Genomic DNA, 8,494 nt, shown 5'->3' on the forward strand with positions numbered 1-8,494 from the left:
TTAACATCTTAAAACTAGCATGCATGGCTAAACATGATTATATAGTGAAATTTAAGTAGCATGCAAAGGTTTTTAAGGCATGGTTTCTCCATAAAACACTTGGTTAAAACATATATAAAATGTATCTCATAGAGAGCTCTTAAATTCACAAGAATCAAGAGTTTCTCTTTGGAGATCACACAAAAGCTACACATGCAACCATGAAACTTCATCTCCTAATCACAAAATTCTTGGGAATTATATAAAATAAATGTAGGTAGGGGAATTACACTAGGGAAGATGAGAAATGGGATGAAAAAAATGGAAGGGAGTGGGGATGGGGGTTTCGGTCGAGAGCAAGGAGGAGAGGGGGAGGAAAAGAAAAAAAGAGAAGTGAGTTGGAGTAGAGTGAGTTTGGTTGAGTGTGAGTTTGAGTATGATCATGGAATTACTCATATACAACTTGTGAGTGGAGTGTGTTTTTACCCTTCCCTCCCTTCTCTTCTTGAAAACAAACTTGCATGCAAGGGTATTCTAGTAAAATGGCCTTGGTAGGAGTGGTTAGTGGGGTGTTTATTGACTCTGGTGCCGTTGAGTTGAATTAGAAGTGATTTGCATGCATGGGTAAAAGAGTAAAATTCAAATTAAATAAACAATTAGTTGTAAAGAATAATTTTTATAACTAAAATTAATATTTCAAAAATTATAAAAGTTGTACCATAAAATAACTTGAATTTTTAAAAATTTTATGAGATCACTTTTGAAATTTGTGAATGAAATCATTTTTAAAAGAGACTTTTCCAAGGTATAGAATATTCCTTAAATATCAAAAATAAAGGCAAATAATAAAACTCTTGCTTTGAACAATTTATAATCTTCATAAAGCAACTTATAACGCTGCAAATTCCATTCACACAAACGTAAAATCATTAAGTATATTTATAATTTGCTCTAATATTATACAAAGTTCACAAATAATATTACACATAATGTCGGTCGTAACATCCACTGTACCATTCATAACATGTTCGCTGATGAAGTGGTACTTGATGTCTATGTGCTTTGTCCTTGAATGCTGCACCGGATTTTCAGTGATGACAATGGCACTTGTATTGTCACAGAAAATTGGAATCTTGTCCACATGTAGACCATAATCCAACAATTGATTCTTCATCCATAAAATCTGTGCACAAAAGCTACCAACAGCAATATATTCATCTTCGGTTGTGGAAGTAGAAACTGAATTCTATTTTTTACTAAACCATGACACAAGCTTATTTTCTAGAAACTGACATGTGCCTGTTGTGCTTTTCCAGTCTATTTTTCACCCTACATAATCTTCATCTGAATAACCAGTTAGATCAAATCCAGAATCTCTAGGGTAACAAATGCCAAGTTTTGGTGTACCCTTGAGATATCTGAAGATTCTCTTAATAGCTACCAAATGAGAGTCTCTAGGATCAGCCTGAAATCTAGCACACTGACAAGTAGAAAACATAATATCTGGTCTAGTGGCTGTTAAATATAAAAGTGAGTCAACTATGCCTCTATAGCTTCAAATGTCTACAGACTTTTCAGTAGTATTCAATTCAAGTTTAGTGGGAGAGGCCATGGGAGTTCTTGCAGATGTGCAATCCAGTAAGTCAAACTTCCTTAAAAGATTATGAATATATTTGGTTTGACTAATGAATATTCCATAACTAACTTTCTTAACTTACAAGCCAAGAAAGTAAGTTAGTTCTCCCATAATGCTTATTTTATATTTGTTTTGCATCAATTTGACAAACTTTTTGCAAAATTTCTCATATGTAGAGCCAAATATAATATCATCTACATAAATCTAAACAAGTATACTAGAGTCATTAACATTTCTAAAGAAAAGAGTTTTGTCAACAGTTGCTCTTGTGAAATGATTTTCTAAAAGGAACTTTGACATAGTATCTTACCAGGCTCTAGGTGCTTGCTTCAATCTGTAAAGTGCTTTCAGAAGATAGTCGACATAATCTGAAAAGTTGGGGTCTTCAAAACCTGGAGGCTGACTGACATAGACTTCCTCCTCCAAATCTCCATTCAGAAATGCACTTTTGACATCCATTTGATAGACTTTGAAATTGGCATGGGCTGCATAGGCTAGAAAAATTCTGATGGCTTGAGGTCTTGCAACAAGAGCAAAAGTCTCTTCAAAATCTATTCCTTCTTGTTAACAGTAGCCCTTAACAACCAATCTAGCTTTATTCCTGTTAGGGAGAAAACACGCGCTAAAATTACACACAAGTATACACGTTCCCAAGTAGTATAAGATATAAATCAGATTCGTACCCACAAAGACTCTTTTTAGTTAACTTAAGATTATGCACCATGCAACAATGGTATGGCTATTGCTCAATTCTAAGACATTAATAAGTTGAGATGTTTATAACTAATATTAAACTAACATGCAATTAAATAAGAATAAAAGTGATTGAATTAACTATATGAGACAAACATGGGATTCTAACTTCATTAAATACTTCATTCAAAGTCATTGTTCTTAACCTTAGCATGCAATGGTGATGACAACTAATCAGATAATACGGAACTAGTAAACACCAACTTTTGTTATACGAATACCCTACTACCAGACATCCAAAAAAGAGATAGAAGCTGAATTGACACCAATTATGTTGAGACCATATAAGTCAATAGAATTTGACAACATAAAGGTTTAATGAACAAGTTATCTATTATGATTATATAGGGCAAGTAAGATGGTTAAAATTACCTATGAATCATGCATAATATATACATGAACCTATGCTAGCATGAAAAGTTCTAAATCTCTATATTCACTGTCGCTTCAATAGAGATTAAGAGCAAGTCCAATGCAATGCTATAAGTGGTGCCATTTCTATAATTTGAAACCAAATATCAAAAATTTCAACTCCAAAGGAGTTCTATACTTGGATGCAAATATGCATATATGCATCCTTGGTTCTAAATTTGAAACTAAGGATGCATCTAGCCACATCATTAAATGACTACAAATGAGATATGTTGTTGTGCTTTAAATGAAACTTAGGGGAAGTGACAAAATTTAGATAAATTAGGAAATATTTGGTTTCAAAATGCACATAACATTGGAGTTGAAGTTTTATTTTAGTATCAAAGGACACTTTATGGGGCCAGATTATAGCAATAGTTATACCTATTTTGCATTTTGCAATGGACTTGCTCTAACAAACTATCTTATATGTTCGCAACGCACATAAAACGAATACGCACAACCAATACTAGGATATCATACAATCACCACACACTTAGGTATCAAAACAATTAACTATAGAAATCCATAAGTAAATCCGTTAGAATCCCATGACAACGATTAGTTCATAACCGAACTCATCGTCACCATGGGTTCCAATGAAAGCATGGTAAATAAACTAAGATAAACTAGGTCTGAAATAACTGAATATTAATAACAAAGTAAGTTAACAAGAGTATTAGGTTCAAAAACAAAGAAAACAAGCATAACATTACAATTTAAGCAAAGAATCACAAGTAAAAACAAGATCTTCTTCTCCTTCGTTGTATTGTGCTATTAGGTCTTCTTGCTGCTATCTCCTTGCTCTTCTATATAAAAAAATGTCTTTTAAAAGTCTTTAAATACCATCCCAGCAGATCAGGAGTCCATCAAATTAATCTTATAATAGAATCAGGATTCTTGAAATTTGATATAGCGCGGTCGCCCTCAAATCCAGCGCGACCGCCCTGACCTTCTGGAAATTCTAATTTCTCTTGTTTCCTTGACTTCATTTGCTGGTTTCTTGTGCGCAGTCGATCGAGGTTCCATCCTAACACCCTTTTAGCATAGAAATAATGTAAAATCTATTCCTTCTTCCAAATATACCCTGAAATGCAAAAAACTACAAAAACACATCAAAAACACAAATAACTTGAGTACAAATCACCAATTCGAGCCTTTATGAAGCGTTATTAGTGGATATAAATTCCACTTATCACACCCCAAAACTTGAATCGATGCTTGTCCTCAAGCATAAATAGACTCAAAGAACAAAACAAAAATAATGCTTGAATGCAACTACGTGAAAATGCAACTAAATACCAATGCAACGATCCACTCAGAATAACCATAACCAAATGAATAAGCCAATGTCTCTAAGAATGCAATGACTTAAAACAAATTTTGAATAAATCCCACAAACCAACTCACAACCAGAAACGTGCGTGTGTGGATGCTTAACAGATATACTCTCGATAATAGATCAATAACCATAACTTATCTATCATCAAAACAATCACAAGTTTATAAACAGAATAGACGATAAACACATAATGACTCACAACACCTCCTTCCTACTAGAGTTATACAAGGATTCACGCTATTATTGAACACATAACAAAGATGCCTACTTGACAGTGCAATGAATGAGGTCCCAAAAGACTTATACAATAATACCCATGTAGCGAGCGTTAGGTTAGCGGATCCCAAACTATCAAAGCTTTAGGTCACTAGGCACAAAGTCCCCTAGTACTTAATAACTCAAGTATGAAAGAGCTCACTCTTGATCAATTATGCATAACGCATATTCTCTTTTTTTCTCTTTTTTTTCTTTTTTTTCAACAATTTCTAAATGAGTGCATTTCGCTCCATCTCATTCAACCCTAGATTACTCACAAATTATGAGCCGGCTACTAGCCATTTGACACCTAGCCTTATACACAACTAGCAATGAAATCCAAGTTTTTCTCCAATTTAAATATTTAGTGTTCTTTTATCTTTACGAGAATAGGAAAAATTCTAAATATAAACAAGTGATTAAATCTCAACAAATAAACAAATATGATCATGATCTAGCTCAAAATCAATCCTATATGACTTTGTGAATTTTTTTGTTTCTGGCATGCAAATCAATTCATTAGGACTTAAAATCCCTCTATTCGTCATCACTACACTCAAATTAACATCAACTTATCAGACAGAAATAGCTCAACCTAAAGGATCATATAATATGCATATGAATGCAACTATATGGACTCACAGACAAACATGAACAAAAATGTCCTATATGAATAATCATGCAAAAATATGAATGGAATACAACTAAACATGCAATATGAATCTATATGAACACAACATAAACAAATCCTTACATTATCACTCCCAAACTTAAAATTTCTAATGTCCTCATTGAAGGTAATAATTAGGATACAAGGCATACCTAGTTAGCGGAAGGATCACCCTCTTCGGGTGGAGGATCAAGGGGCCAATCAACCTCGACACCAGTGTCACGGAAAATAGTACCGAGAGCGTGTGTCAAATCTTCATCAAATCGTAGGTGGATGTCATGCATGTCCTCAATACACTGAATCAACCTTTTATACTGTGCATCACCAATACCAAACCTACCAACTATTTGTAAGCAGGGGAGAAATCGGCTGGTTACCCTTGAGATTATCATAGATATATTCCAACCCCTTGTCAGGGGGTACACCTAAAAATACATAACTCAAATGATCTTTTAGCGGTTTGAGCCCAAGTGTGGGAGCTTCTTCAATAGATGGCTCAAGACGCTCCTGAGAAATTTTCAGCTCTGTTAATACAAGAGAATCGAATGGCATATCTAACTTCCTCTTCCACGGAGGTGCATTCAAAACTTGCAGTTGCTCTGCTCCTTCTTTATCTTCAATAACTGACTCCCCTATTAAGGATCTCTCTAAGGTATCTGACTTTGGCAATTGCTCAAACCCCGAATTCACGATAGAGTCGACCACCTCTACTATAAAGCATTTCTCTTCATCAGCTGGGAATTTTGTTGCTTTGAACACATTAAAGGTAACCTTCTAATCTTGAACCTTCATCGTAAGCTCTCATTTTTGCACATCGATCATAGTTCGGCCCGTAGCTAAGAATGGTTTTCCCAAGATAATGAGAATCTTCTTATCTTCTTCAAAGTCCATAATTATAAAATCAGCAGGGAAGATGAGTTTGTCTACCTTAACCAAGACATTCTCCACTATACCTCGTGGATAAGTGATGGTCCGATCGGGCAATTGTAAGGACATGTTTGTCGGTTTTGGCTCAGGGAAACTAAGTTTCTTGAAGACATATAAGCGCATCAGATTGATGCTAGCACCTAAGTCACACAAACACTTGTTAAAAAACAGATTGCCAATGGTCCAAGGTATCGTGAAGCTTCCTGGATCTTTAAGTTTAGGAGGTAGTTTCTGTTGTAGCACAGTACTGCACTCTTCCATTAGAGCAACGGTTTCCAACTCCTCAAGCTTCAACTTCCGAGATAGAATACCCTTCATGAACTTAGCATAGCTCGACATCTGTTCTAGAGCTTCTGCAAAAGGTGTGTTGATGTGAAATTTCTTGAAAACCTCCAAAAACTTGGCAAACTGCTTATCAAACTTATGCTTTTGAAGCCTTTTAGGAAATGGGGGAGGCGGATATCCTTTTTCTCCCATGTATTCTGCTCAGGAGTAGCATTTTTAGCAGAATTTTTTGTCATTTCTGCTTTGCCATCCTTTTTCATAAATGTATCAGCACTTTTTCACTTTCTGAAATTGGCAAGGGCGCGGGCGAGCCTGTATTCTGAAATTTTTTCAGAATCTTTGTCTTGATGATTTTGAGGGTTTGTAACCTTTCCAGAACTTAAGGTGATTGCATTCATATGTTCTTTGACTTCCCTTTTTCCTGGATTAGCTTATGTATTACTAGGAAGAGTTCCTTGAGGTCGACTCAACAGTGCATTGGCAATTTGCCCTATTCGGTTCTCCAGAGTCTTGATTGAAACCGCTTGGATTTTGCACATAAGCCTCAACTCCTCCAATTTAGATCTTTCATTAACAGATGGACCTGGACCTCCATGAAATTGTTGTTGCGTCCCCTGTGGCTGAAACTGATGTCTTGCTGCAAACTGTTGCTGGAAACTAGGAGGATTGAATTGCTTGTTTCCAAACTGCCGGTACGGCTATTGCATTGCATTCTGATTGTTATTTTCTCTAGCTGAAGTTCGGATGATTACAGTTGTGAGGATGGTACATGGCAGGAACTGGCTACTGCAGCCTCTTAAACTTGCTCACAAACTGAGTTGATTCATAAGATATAGCACAATGCTCCATCGCATGTGCAAGTGCACACAGCTCACAAATACTGGCTATTTGATTAACTCCATAGTTGGCCAGAGAATCGATTTTTATAGCTACGCCTTTAGCTGAGCAGTAATAGTCGTAGCTATATCCACCTCAAGAACTCTTGCTACCTTGCCCTGTGGCATTCTCTGGGTTGGGTCCTGATATTCATTCGCAGCTATCATCTCGATCAGCTCATAAGATTCCTCATAGCTTTTAGCCCATAGAGCTCCACCTGATGCTGCATCGAGCATAGCTCTTGACTGTGCTCCTAAACCGTTATAGAAGCAATTGATGATCATCCAATCAGGCATTCTATAATGAGGACACTTCCTAAGCATCTCCTTGTAGCGCTCCCAAGCTTCACATAAAGATTCTCTAGATTGCTGCGCAAATTGAGTAAGAGCATTCCTGATTGCAGTTGTCTTCGCCATAGGGAAGAATTTAGTGAGAAACTTTTGAACAAGATCCTCCCAAGTAGTGATAGAATCTGCTGGTAGAGATTGTAACTATGACGGCCTCAACCCCGGGGTCAGGGGCTGACGTTACCAAAATATAACAAACTACGAATATAAATTACTAATTAAACTTTATTTTATAAACACGACCCCAAACCAGAATCCGATACAAGTTCAAGTATTATTTAGGTTAAAACACAACATCTAATTTATTCCACAACCCGACACTCTAACTTATTACAGAAACTCATCAGACCTCAGGGTCTGATACAACTATCTCAGAAGAGCCAGGAGCGGAGGGGGCTGACACTCTACTATGCCCTGGTCTTCTAGACATCTGCAATAAATAGATAAAAAAACAAGCTGCAAGGGTGAGAAATCAATTATTCAACAATACCACTATATGAATAACAAGTAAAATAGTGTACATAAAAATGGTATGGGAGGAACATATATCATAACTCATTTATGAAAAACAAGTAAAACAGGTACAAACTGGATATCAAAACTAGCATGCTGTGTAAAAATACCAGAGTCCAATTTTAGCATGCTATTTCCTTTACAAAACCACTGTCCCATTACAGGAACTATAAATCATCTATCCCGTTACGGGGACCGTAAAACCGTTTGTGCCGTTACAGGAACCACTAAATCAAAATCAGATATATAACTGGATAAATCCTAGGGACAGCTGATCAGTCTATCCCACAACAATCTGTTCCGGAACTCAGAGACTAGCTAGGTCTCTGCCACGCTGGACTAAGCAGTTTAAATAGGGCGCGCAACCGACTTAGCCTCTTACACAAACCCGCTGGGCCGTTACGGGCCTCTTACGCAACCATCCAATATCTGATCCGTTTTTATCAAGTTTTTAAAATCAATTACACATATCTCTTTTTAAACAGTTATCTCACAGCACA

At 36.3% G+C, this 8,494-nt stretch overlaps 1 non-coding gene across 1 annotated transcript; it reads left to right on the forward strand.

The window, feature by feature from the left end:
* Positions 1-7,428: 7,428 nt before the first annotated feature.
* LOC141681077 (small nucleolar RNA R71) lies at positions 7,429-7,533 on the forward strand. The gene has a single exon (XR_012558519.1). It is a non-coding gene; the product is annotated as a small nucleolar RNA R71 (small nucleolar RNA).
* Positions 7,534-8,494: the final 961 nt, after the last annotated feature.

Source organism: Apium graveolens, chromosome 8 (assembly GCF_009905375.1).
Source record: "Apium graveolens cultivar Ventura chromosome 8, ASM990537v1, whole genome shotgun sequence".
Classification (NCBI taxonomy): Eukaryota; Viridiplantae; Streptophyta; class Magnoliopsida; order Apiales; family Apiaceae; genus Apium; species Apium graveolens.